This window comes from Salvelinus alpinus, chromosome 2 (assembly GCF_045679555.1).
Source record: "Salvelinus alpinus chromosome 2, SLU_Salpinus.1, whole genome shotgun sequence".
In the NCBI taxonomy this organism is placed as follows: domain Eukaryota; kingdom Metazoa; phylum Chordata; class Actinopteri; order Salmoniformes; family Salmonidae; genus Salvelinus; species Salvelinus alpinus.
The window spans coordinates 47,856,354-47,869,428 of record NC_092087.1 but is presented as its reverse complement, the minus strand read 5'-3'; the positions used below and the strand labels follow the sequence as shown (position 1 = coordinate 47,869,428).

At 45.1% G+C, this 13,075-nt stretch overlaps 1 pseudogene; it reads right to left on the bottom strand.

Moving 5' to 3' along the window:
• Positions 1–512: 512 nt before the first annotated feature.
• On the bottom strand, positions 513–12,866 carry LOC139540919 (zinc finger protein 76-like; annotated as a pseudogene).
• Between the last annotated feature and the right edge of the window lie 209 nt (positions 12,867–13,075).

Here is a 13,075-nt window from a genome sequence, read left to right as displayed (position 1 = left end):
TTTTCCAACCACTTTTTGTTGTCATGATTGGAGTTGTTTCATTACAACACTCTATTCAAAGACTCGTGTCTCTCGTTCCCTTTACCCATACCACTGAACAGGATCAGTAGGCTAGATTTACATACATTTAAGATGCAGTTTGTACTGCTTGTCTTGTGTTTAACATGTACACGATGCCTCAAACAAAATTTCACATTAGGGGAGACTTAAGTCAGTAAAGATAAAAGACAAGAATCTTATCTTTCTGAAAGGACAACTCCATAAAAATCTATTCGCAGAAAATTTATTTCCCAAAGGAAAGTGTAACATTTAGGAAAGAATTAGCAGCAATTAGCCCTTTCCTGTACTTTTTTCCTACAGTTTATGAAGTCAAGAAACTTTTCGATTCAGCAATTGTCTGAATCAAGGACTTCCTCCAAAACATGGTAATTGTTCAGGGTATTCTAGGTGCGAGTCTGACCCCTGGTGGTGAAAAGATAATGCCCATATAAATTGTCTGGTAGAACCACAAACACACACAAAAAAAAACTATTTATTGACGAATTTACACCTCAGCACAGGTCCAGATAAACAGTACAGCATTATATCATATTGGACTCTGTGATTTTGTTCATTTCTTCAACGATTTAGACAATGCAACTTTTAGCTCCTTAGACCGACAGCATCACTCAGAGCAGATTAAACAGATGGATTCTTTCACTGATGAAGAGTGTCCTCCAAACCAAAACTTCCACGTTTTAGAGCTTGATGAGTAGACACAGAAGTACACAGTACTGGCCCAGGAAAAATCATTGCAGTCAGTGTTGCAAAACCAAACCAAAACTTATTGTATTATGATTACAAAGATTGGGAGGTGAAATCTAAACTCCAGCTTCTCAGAAGAATGAGTATGCTACTGTATTGTGGTTAAACAAACAAAGATTGATCTGCTCATGCTCACATCTGAACATTCTAACCCAGTCTCCATGACAACGGGTCCTCGGATTCTCTCTCTCTGATTAGTTCTGAGATCCGCACACTGTGTTTGTGGCAGGAGGATGGGCTCCAGGAGTGCTCTGGAGCTGGTTGGAGCGGGCTCCGTGTCGTACCCAGGGAAAGGTGCTGTTTGGGGGTAGGTGTGTCTCAGCAGCCCCCCTCTGAGGTGTCCTCGTCCTGAACCAGCCCTCCCTGCTGGATGGCAGCTGTCGCCATGCTGATGGCCTCCTCCAATGTCTGCTGCTCCTCCAGCCACACACACACACACACACACACCACACTGTATAATGCTAAGAGTGCAACTCGACAAGTTCTTAACCTCTGTGTGCATGAACTGACCTGAAAAGCAATCGGTGTGCCGTTAGCCGTGGCCAGCAGCGCCACCTGCTGGTAGTGAGGGCCAGAGCCCTGCGAGCCGCCTGTCATAACACCCTCCGACGTCACTATGGCAACCTGGAGAGGAAAGACAAACCACCAGAAACATGATGATCCACTTTACAGCACAAACATTGACATGCAAGAGCAAATACTGCTTCATACATTTAGCCTAGTGTGGGCTAAGGAATACGTGCGTGTAACCTACCTGCTGCAGCTCCTTGCCCTCCCCTGTAACCATGGTAATGCGGCGGTGTCCCATGGCGGTCGTGTCCGTCTGCTGGGCCGGCAGGGCGATGGTTGTGCCGTCCCGCATTACCATGGTGATAGCCGTGCCAAGCGCCTGTAGGTCCTCTTCCGACAGACCCACCTGCCAGAAGAGAACCAACTGTTTTTATAATACACTCAAGTTCTGAGAAACAGAACAGCTTGGGACTGTGGTGACAGCATGTACTAGAACTGAGCACGCAGCTATCAAAAGAATGGGAATGGAAAATGTATGCCCTTTTCTTTCCATATCACACAAGTGGAATCACTAGATAGGAAAGTAGGACTACCTGAGAGCCAATGACGTCTGGGAATCCGACTCATCCTCTTTCTGCGCCGCCCCTTCCAGGAAGGAGGCCTGTGAATGGTCATTCATCGCTTTTGCAAAAGAGAAAACGGAGAGGCGGGTCATTAACGAATGAGGGGATTCGATTATCTGGCCCGGGTTACTCCGGTGAGAGGAGTTAGCACCGTGTTAAAAGTGATTGCATTTGTTTTGGAAGCGGGTAGCCTCCCGGTCATGAGCCAGGTGCCCCGTTCAAAGCCCGCGGCAAAGTCGGCTTAAAACAAACGTGACGTAGCCTAGGCTAGATGGAGCACGTGGAGTAATGAGTAGGATTCTGTGTTCTCACATAATAGATTGTATGTTTCTGGACGACGCACCATGCTGCCTTGTTGACAACATGACCGAGCGGCGCAGATTATTGTTCAATTTGAGAAGGGAGCTCCTCCCTCACCGCTTTTGTCCGTTCACGTCACGGGCCATGGACCGTTGCACCGCGGCTCAGGTTAACAGAGCTCCCTCAACGAATTGAATACTGTTAAGATCTTCAAGAGGAAATGAGTCCACAGCTGGTGTTTATTATGAGTGTGTGTGTCTCTACATACCTTCCCTGTCCCCTGTGGCCTCAAAGTCTGTGCGTGGTGCGTTTGTGCATGGCCAGTGTGGAGGGCTGTCTGTAGGTCTTGCCACAGTGGATGCAGGTTTAGGGTTTGCAGTGTGTGTGAACCACATGGTGCTTGTACAGGCTGGAGTACTCTGTAAATCGCTTCCCACAGCCAGGTACTGTACACAGGTAGGGCTTCTCTCCTAAAGGAGAGAGAGGGAGATAGAAAGAGGGAGGGAGCAGGGGAGAGAGAGAAAGAGGAGTACTTATTTAATGTGAAGTATCTAACTAAACAGTCATGTAAATCGCTCACCCGTGTGTATTCTCATGTAGTATGTGTGTATGTGTGTTTTATCTTGGGGTGCGTCCTACCCGTGTGTATTCTCATGTGGTTCTTGTAGTTGGTGGCACTGGTGAAGCTTCGTCCGCAGAAGGGTTCAGGGCACATGTAGGGGCGCTCTCCCGTGTGTGTTCTGATGTGGACCTTCCTGATGTTCGAGGTGGTGAAGGAACGACCACACCCCTCAAACGGACACTTAAATGGCTTCTCACCTGACAGAGAGAAAGACAAAATGTCAGGGGAAGAGATTGAGAGAAGGAAAGAAATAGATATGGGGGAAGAGCACGTACAGCCCTTGAACGGGCACTTTAACAGTGTCCCATCGAACAAGAGGGAAGGAAACAAGGAGGGAAAGACAAAAAAGGAGAAAACGAGAGAGAGAAAGTGAAAGGTAGCGTTCTTGATACACACGGTAAACTGTTGAGCGTGAAAAACCCAGCAGCGCTGCAGTTCTTGACACACTCAAACCGGTGCGCCTGGCCTACTACCCTGTTCAAAGGCACTTAGTTATTTTGTTTTGCTCTGAATGGCACACATACACAATCCATGTCTCAAGGCAAAAAAAATCATTCTTTAACCGGTCTCCTCTCCTTCATCTATACTGACTGAAGTGGATATAACAGGTGACATCAATAAGAGATCATAGCTTTCACCTGGATTCACCTGGTCAGTCTATGTTACCGAAAGGGCAGGCATTCCTAATGTTTTCTACACACAGTGGAGAAGTACAGAGATATGAGGAGACTGGGGGAAAGAGAAAGTGACTGAAAAAGAGGGGGGAGAAAAACTGAGGAAAGAAGTGGTGGGGGAAAGATGCAGAGTGTGTGTGTGTCCTGCTACCTGTGTGTGTGCGGATGTGTTTCTGGAGGTCTCCGGAGGTTTTGAAGGCCTTGAAGCATATGTCTTCAGGACACGTGTATGGTTTCTCTCCAGTGTGTGTTCACAGGTGACTCTTCAGCCCGTAACCTGTGGCGAACGCCTTTCCACACGTCAACACGTCACACCTGTATGGCCGGGCAGCTGTGTGAGCCCGCTCATGCACCTAACAAGAGGGGGCAACGTTAGTATAACATTCACATCTTGTCATGTGGTAACAAGTGTGTGGTGTTTGGTATCTTGAGGTGGCGACGCATGTGGAAAGGACTACAAACGATTATGGCTTATAAAGGGAAAGCCAGCTGTGTGGCAAACACTGATGCCCTTCTCCCAGACCAGCTAAAACACTTTGTCTGACTCAGAGGTAAACAATACCGATCCTCCTACGAGGGCCCCCGGTGCGCAAAGGGACTGTGAGCTCTCGATCTCTATGGCCAACGTGAGTAAGACTTTTAAGCGTGTGAATACTCGCAAGGCAGCCGGCTCAGACGGTATCCCAGGCGGCGTCCTCAGAGCATGCCACAGACCAGCGGGCTGGAGTGTTTACGGACATACTCAACCTCTTCCCGTCCCAGTCTGTAATCCCCACATGCTTCATGATGTCCGCCATTGTTCCGGTCTCCAAGCAAACAAAGGTAACTTGCCTAAATGACTATCGCTCTGTAGCACTGACTTCTGTCATCGTGAAGTGCTTTGAGAAGCTATTCAAGGACCACATCAGCTCCACCTTAACTGACACACTGGACCCACTACAATTTGCATACCACTCCAATAGATCCACGGACGACGCAATCGTCATTGCGCTGCACTCGGCTCTATCCCACCTGGACAAGAGGAATACCTATGTGAGAATGCTGTTCATTGACTACAGCTGAGCTTTCAACACCATAGTCCCCTTCAAGCTCATTAAGCTCAGGCCCGGGGTCTGAACACCTCCCTCTACAACTGGATCCTGGACTTCCTGACGGGCAGACCCCAACTGGTGAGGGAAGGCAACAACACCGCTGCCACGCTGACCCTCACACAGGGGCCCCCCAGGGATGTGTGCTCAGCCCCCTCCTGTACTCACTGTACACCCACGACGACACGAAGGTGGTGGGTCTGATTGCCGACGACGAGAGAGACTACAGGGAGGAGGTTAGAGCCATGGAAGAGTGGTGCCAGGACAACAGCCTCTTCCTCAACGTCAGCAAAACCAAGGAGTTGATTGTGGACTACAGTAAACAGGGGGGGAGCAAGTCCCCATCTGCATCAGCGGGGCTGCAGTAGAGAGGGTCAAAAGCTTCAGCGCCTCTTCAACCTCAGGCAACTGAAGAAATTTGGCATAGCCCCTCAGATCCTCAAGAAGTTATACAGCTGCACCATCTTGACCGGCTGCATCACCACCAAGCTCCCTGCCCTCCAGGGGAAGCACAGGAAGATCATCAAGGACTCCAGTCACATGAGTCACGGACTGTTTACTTAGTTACCATCTGGCAAACGGTATCGGAGCATCGGGTCTCGGACCAACAGGCCTCGAAACAGTTTCTAGCACCAGGCAATCAGACTGGTGAACAGCTAACCCTAGCTGTCTCCCTGAACAAATTTGCGCCCTAGATACTACACATCCAACCCTTACACACAAGCACATACATACCCATTTTATACCTGCAGTAAATTGTGTACGTGACAATTTTTTTATTTGATTTGACTGTGGTGAAGGGTGTGTGTGATGTAATGTAGAGTAGTGGTTCCAGGGGTACTAGGACCACTCGGGGAAATTGGCCTATCTACAGGGGGTACTTGAGAAGACTCATGAGACCTACTGGTAAAATGCACGAGGGGGTACACTAACCGAAAAGGGTTGGGTGGAGGGTGTGTGTGTGGTACCATGAGGTGGTGTGCTGTGGTGTAGAGGCGTCCACAGCCCTCGTAGTCACAGCCGAAAGTCTTCTTAGATGTCTGCTGACCCTTAGGGGAACCCCTGTACGATGGGCTCTATATCCCGGAGTCCATTAGTACAGTTCATGGTCTCATCCACCTCCACCTTTGACCCAGTCATCTAGGGAGAAAATGGTCAAGGGGAGAGTTGGCGTTATAATGAATCAAAGTCCTACATTGTTTATGTCACCACAACAAGTACAACTGCTTAGTATGAGAGAGAGAGCAAGACAAAAAGAGACCGGGGAAGAAAAACAGAGCCTGCAAGAGAAATAACTGAGAAAGAGACAGAACGAATGCACACAAAACAGGGACATGTGAGATGAGTGATAGAACAGACTGAAAAAGAGAGACATTGGCATAGTTCTCCAGCGTGGTGATGGTGTCCGCGGTGTCGTCCGCAGCCAGCTCCTCCAGGCTGCAGAGGATTGTGCTGCCAAACTGCAAGCCCAAGGGGTGGTGGATGTACGCTGTGCTGCCATCGTCCAGCTGCACTGCCTCCACAGCACTGGGGTCATACCCGTCTGCAGGGGTTAGACGTTAGTGGATGTTTGAGATCCCTTTCCTTCCATCCTTTTGAGAAGTAATACTAACTGATGTGTGAGGGACTGGACCAAAGAAAACAAGGTGACAACAACTATTGCTTTCACCAAGCCTTTCCTGGAGTGGTGAATGCAGTATCTGGCCCAGGTTTGATGTTAATATACCATTGGGAGTGTGGTGGATGTATGTGGTGGTCCCGTCCTCGAGCTGAACTGCCTGGCCGTCCTCAAAGGCCAGGGGCTCTGGAGAGAGGACAGGAGAACATCCAGCATCAGGAGCGACATGGTCTCACAGAACACAGACAAGGTTATTCACAAACCCTCCGGCAGAGATGTGGTTCTAGGGGTGTAGAATGACCTTTCTGCTGTACAGTGACCTGGTGGATATAGGCTATAGTACCACCCCAACAATCCTGTGTAATACTGCATTACATTGTTCATATTTATGTGGCCATTGTCCTAACATCTTGCTCTGTAACAAGGATAGATAACCTAGGTCAGCTGATGTGACATTATTGCACCGATGATGACCTAGGGGTTGTGTGTGGTGGCTTGATATATCAGAGTGACGGGTATTAACAAGCTGTGGCTGTCCTGGACCCTCAACCACTGAATATACCATATTCTATAATATTTGTATTATGTGAATGCACCTAGGTTAGGTTCAAGATGAGTCTATGGGGAGAGTAACCTGGAGATCCAAAGTTAAACTGCAGTGGATTCAACGTCGGGTAGAAATTAGTGTTTGGACCTCTACAAGCCAGAATGTTGAATAAAACTTAACTGGTAGTCCGTGTGGATAGTCCTTCTGCAGGTAGGAATGTGAAACAACATAACCACAGGAAAGTATAATTCCGTCAACTTTTCAAAGTACTGTTAGTGCCTTCAGATCTCTAGCACCTGAAGCACGAGCAGAACCATCTAAACACATGCACAACATGTACGCGTATATGTATCATGCATTCAGAAAGTATTCAGACGCCTTTTTCCACATTTTGTTACGTTACAGCCTTATGCTAAAATGGATTAAATTGTTTCCCCCCTCATCTACACACAGTACCCCATAATGACAAAGCAAAAACAGGTTTAGAAATTTTAGCACATGTATTAAAATGAAAAATTACATTCACTTAAGTATTCAGACCCTTTACTCAGTACTATGTTGAAACACCTTGGCAGCAATTACAACCTCGAGTCTTCTTGGGTATGACGTTACAAGCTTGGCACACCTGTATTTGGGGAGTTTCTCCCATTCTTCTCAGTAGATCCTCAAGCTCTGTCAGGTTGGATGGGGAGTGGTCGCTGCACAGCTATTTTCAGGTCTTTCCAGAAATGTTCGATCGGGTTCAAGTCCGGGACTTGTCCCGAAGCCACTCCTATATTGTCTTGGCTGTGTGCTTAGGGTTGTTGTCCTGTGGGAAGGTGACCCCCTTCACCCCAGTCTGAGGTCCTGAGCGCTCTAGAGCAGGTTTTCATCAAAAGATCTCTGTACTTTGCTCCGTTCATCTTTCACTCAATCCTGACTAGTCTCCCAGTCACTGCAAAATATCCCCACAGCATGATGCTGCCACCACGCTTCACTTTAGGGATGGTGCCAGGTTTCCTCCGGACGTGACGCTTGGCATTCAGGCCAAAGAGTTCAACCTTGGTTTCATCAAACCAGAGAATCTTGTTTCTCATGGTCAGAGTCCTTTAGGTGCCTTTTGGCAAACTTCAACCGGGCTGTCATGGGTCTTTTACTGAGGAGTGGCTTCCGTCTGGCCACTCTACCACAAAAGCCTGATTGGTGGAGTGCTGCAGAGATGGTTGTCGTTATTGAAGGTTCTCCCATCTCCACAGAGGAACTCTGGAGCTCCGTTTAAGTCACCATCGGGTTCTTGGTCACCTCCCTGACCAATGCCCTCCCCTAATTTCTCAGTTTGGTCAGGCAGTGTTCTTGGGGACCTTCAATGCTTCAGAAATGTTTTGGTACCCTTCCCCAGATCTGTGCCTCGATACAATTCCCTTGACCTCATGGCTTGTTTTCTTTTTGCTGACATGCACTGTCAACTGTGGGACCTTATAGACAGGTGTGTGCCTTTCCAAATCATGTCCAATCAAATGAATTTACCACAGGTGGACTCCAATCAAGTTTTAGAAACATCTCAAGGATGATCAATGGAAACAAGATGCACCTGAGCTCAATTTCGAGTCTCATAGAAAAGGGTCTGAATACTATAGAAATAAGGTAGTTCTGTTTTTATTTTTTTATACAATTGCAAAAGAAATTGAAAACTTGTTTTCGCTTTGTCATTATGAGGTATTGTGTGGAGATTGATGAGAAAAACAATTCATTTAATCCATTTTAGAATAAGGCTGTAACGTAACAAAATGTGGATAAAGTCAAGAGGTCTAAGTTACTTTGAATGTACTGTATGATATACTTTATGTATTTATCTTATGCACTATAGGCACTAACAGTGCTTTGAAACGTTTATGTAAATATACTTTCCTGTGGATATATTGTCTCACATTCCTACCTTCCAAAGGACCTACCACACAGACAACTGGTAAAGTAAGTTAAAATAGATTTTTATGTCCCGATACAAACGCTCATTTATGACCGACGTAGAATTCAATGAAATTCAACGTCGTGTTTCCAGGATATGGGGAAGGCAGGTTAATATTTTACTGTTAATGGACATAGCTATCTGCTTATGTTCAAGTTGACAAAAGGGTTTATGGCATAAGCAGTATGCCATCATTGGGTGCATTTCCAGGTTGTCACTATCGGTTTAGATGGGTTCTTTTGGTAAATGAGGGATATGTTTGCGAATGGCTGAATGAATTATTCTGCAGCAGAACTGGTCAGGCCACACAGCTACCTTTCATTTTAGTAAATTATGTGGAATAACATTTGTTGTACATTATAGTAGGTGTAACAATAGGCCTTGAAGTCTAAAATGTAGCTTGTCAAGAAGTGATGTGGACTCAAAATAGTCAATTTAAACTGGTTCACAAACTAGGGGTCGAGTGACAATTAAGTAGCTAGTTAACAAGTAAGCAAGCTAACGTCGTCATTACACTGAATGGCAAGTTTACCTAACTAGCAACTGACAGGCTATCGATGCTATGGCTAGCTTCAAGAAGCACATTTTCTTCACCGTTGTCGTTACAACTAGTTAAAAATCACATAACACCAATGATATCAGCAATCGTTGAATTGCTAGCCCCCTAACCTTGACTACGTTTGCAATGTCTTTTGACATGTAGCTAACTACTAACTAAAGCGCGCGCGAAAGTCTAAATACAACCAGGTCTCATCATTGCAACACGTTTGAGCTCGAATCAGACATTTGTAACGCAACATGGTTACTCCCATCGGAAACACAGATAATCGATCCCTAACAAAGCGTTTTCTTTATCTTAATATTTCACCTCAAACTCAAAAGAAATCCAGAAATTCACAAGCCCTTCTTTATTTCCCTCTTCCTGTCCTCCATTTTTCTATCCCATCTCTTCCTCGGCTTGACAAGTTGCAACGCAAGCTGGGATACTCACCTCCAGCAGAACGCTAGGCACCAAATAAGCACCCGGGAACCTGAATGGTATGAAAACGAGTTGGGTCACAACACTGATCTATAGTCTGTTTTGTTATGGTGACTTGATAGGCTGTGGCGATTTTACCATGTACATCTTGGTGGGGCGCAGAAAAAAAGAAAAGTGGAATACATGCCAGCAATGCCACTACACAACACTAAACAATATACGAATTGCACTATAATGGTGACAAACGGTGCCCACAAACTGTTAGGGCCTACATAAAGCTGTCCCAACATCTTACCACTGCTACACCTGGCTATCAGCGGAGCGTTGTCTGGCAGCGAAACAGTTCATTCAGCCTCATTTACTGTCTTTAAAAAACATAGCTGATATGGCTGACTTGCTTAAACAACCTCTTTGGGATAGGCGTGCCGCTTAGCGCACCATCTCGACAACATCTGGTGAAATTGTGCCAAAAAATTGTGCCCCAAAAAATAAAAGAAATAGTAATATTAAACATTCATGAAAATACAAGTGTCTTACATCGTTTAAAAGCTTAACGTCTTGTTAATCCAGCCGCTCTGTCAGATTTCAAAAAGGCTTTACGGCGAAAGCATACCATGCGATTATCTGAGGACAGCGCCCCGCATACAAAAGCATTACAAACATTTTCCAAACAAGCAGAGGTGTCACAAAAGTCAGAAATAGCGCTAAAATAAATCACTTACCTTTGATGATCTTCCTCCGTTTGCAATCCCAGGGGTCCCAGCTACATAACAAATGGTCCCTTTGTTCGATAAAGTCCTTCTTTATATCCCAAAAAAGTAAGTTTAGTTTGCGCATGATTCAGTAATCCACCGGTTTCCCTCATTCAAAATGCATACAAATGAATCTCAAAAGTGACCAATAAACTTTGTCCAAACAAGTCAAACAACGTTTCTAATCAAACCTCAGGTACCCTAATATGTAAATAAACAATAACATTTAAGATGGAGAATAGTATGTTTATTACTGGAGAAAAAATAAAGTGCGTGACATGCGCCACAATACTACAGTCAAAATGGGAGCCACAGAGAAAAACTACAAATTCTAGCTAATTTTTCAAAAAACAAGCCTGAAACTCTTTCTAAAGACTGTTGACATCTACTGGAAGCCCTAAGAACTGAAATCTGGGAGGTATTCCATTGATATTCCCAAAGACAGCCATTTCAATGAGTGGTGAGCTCAACAACAAAAAATTCCGGATGGATTCTCCTCGGGTTTTCGCCTGCCATATCAGTTCTGTTATACTCACGGGCATTATTTTAACAGTTTTGGAAACTTTAGAGTGTTTTCTATCCAATACTACCAATTGTATGCATATCCTAGCTTCTGGACCTGAGTAAAAGGCAGTTTACTTTGGGAACCTCAGTCATCCAAACTTCCGAATACGGCACAAATGTGGTTTCTAATGACAATTGAGATGTACAAACTATTGCATAAGGGGACGACAAGTAGATAAGAGGCAATCCGTAATTTCGATTAAGACAATGAGCGAGCTAGGACAGACATAACATTAGTCAATATAACTATTTGTTTAGCACTTTTGAAATGTACAGCGACAGAATTCAGAACATGGGCGTTCGTACAGTGCTCTCCCTGTACACCAAGTTAGAACTGTAGGATAAATAAAAGGGGCATATAAGCAGACAATGAAAGCTCTTACAATATTCAATGATTACATTTCTCTAAAACAGGTTATAGGCTACAGTAGAACAGTCCGAACAGTAGGTGAAATTATGAGGGGTAAATAGACCAAATTATTGGGGTGAGGCACATGGGCTACTAACATCTTACTACACAATATACACCTAGTATTACTTTCTTAGCTACAGTATACATATCTCCCTTGCATGTTACAGCATTTATGACGCAGCATACAATACATTTCTGGACTCACATTGTTGTGCTCGGCTCATTTGAACAGGAAGGTGGCACGGCGGTCCTCCAAGTTAACAGAAGTTTTGTACGCGGCACAAATCATGCTTCATTGACAGCATGGCCAATGTTGAAGGTTTATCATTTTAAACTTGGAAAAGAGCCCCTTAATCCCAGATTTGGGACCACAGCCACTGTCACTGATTCCTTCCAAACCACTCATTGAATTTGCAATTTTCCAACTTGTGTAATGTTTGTCCACCGATGCATTTTATCTATAATTTATCTTCATATGACAATGATTAAAAAGGATTTCCCAGTAGATTGTCGACTTGATTCATGACTGCTAGCTAAGATTTTTAAAGTATGACGTTGACATGATCAGTTCAATCAAAGCTACTGTAGATATAACGTGATTTGACATCATTTTATCTGTGGCAAATGACCTCTGAGCCTTCTTGGATGGGCACTTCTGTGGCAGCAGCTGAAGGGCTAGAACTTTCAATGTCTCCTCTTACATTTGTCAGTGACGTTAAGTCCCCATGAGTGACAGAAAACTGAGCCAATCACAGCGCAACGCTCCATATTTTCTGCTGGCTTGCCCAAACACCACAGAAAGCACTGAGCTTGGCTGAAACACCTGTATTTTGTAGCTGCCAAAAAAGGAACGATGTTTGTACGTGGCTTTATTAACTCAATGATATATATCGTTTGATATGTTACACATATTAATGCCAAAATAACATGCAAAACAGGCAAGCCCCCCCCACAAAAAAAACAACAGGTGGGGCTCTGCCCTGAATGACGGGTCGCCACTGGATAGGCTAGGAGTTGATACAGGGGTGGGAAGGACTGGTTCTCAATTTTTTTTTAGGATCAGCTCAGTGACTTTCAACGTGGCACAATCATTGAATGCCACCTTTCCAACAAGTCAGTTTGTGAAATTTCTGCCCTGCTAGAGCTGCCCCGGTAAACTGTGCGTGCCCGACCTCACTAATGCTGTTGTGGCTGAATGGAAGCAAGTCCCTGCAGAAATGTCCCAACATGTAGTGGAAAGCCTTCCCAGAAGAGTGGAGGCTGTTATAGCAGCAAAAGGGGGGCCAACTCCATATTAATGTCCATGATTTTGGAATGAGATGTTTGACGAGCAGATGTCCACATACTTTTGGTCATGTAGTGCATTTCAAGGACGGGCAACTTCAGTCTTCGGGGGCTGGAGAGGTGTCTCACTTTTTCCCCATCCATAGCAAACACAGCATATGAAACAAATTACATTCTAAACTGAAGATCATGATTAGTTTCAGTTTCAAGTTTTATTAGTCGTATGTACGGGATACGCATGGTATACATCGTCCAATGAAATGCTTACTTGCAGGTAAGTAACGTCACGCCAGGCTAAGCCTACACGAAACACAGTCCTTATTTTAAGTGTTTCTAAAATCCCTTATGGGAAA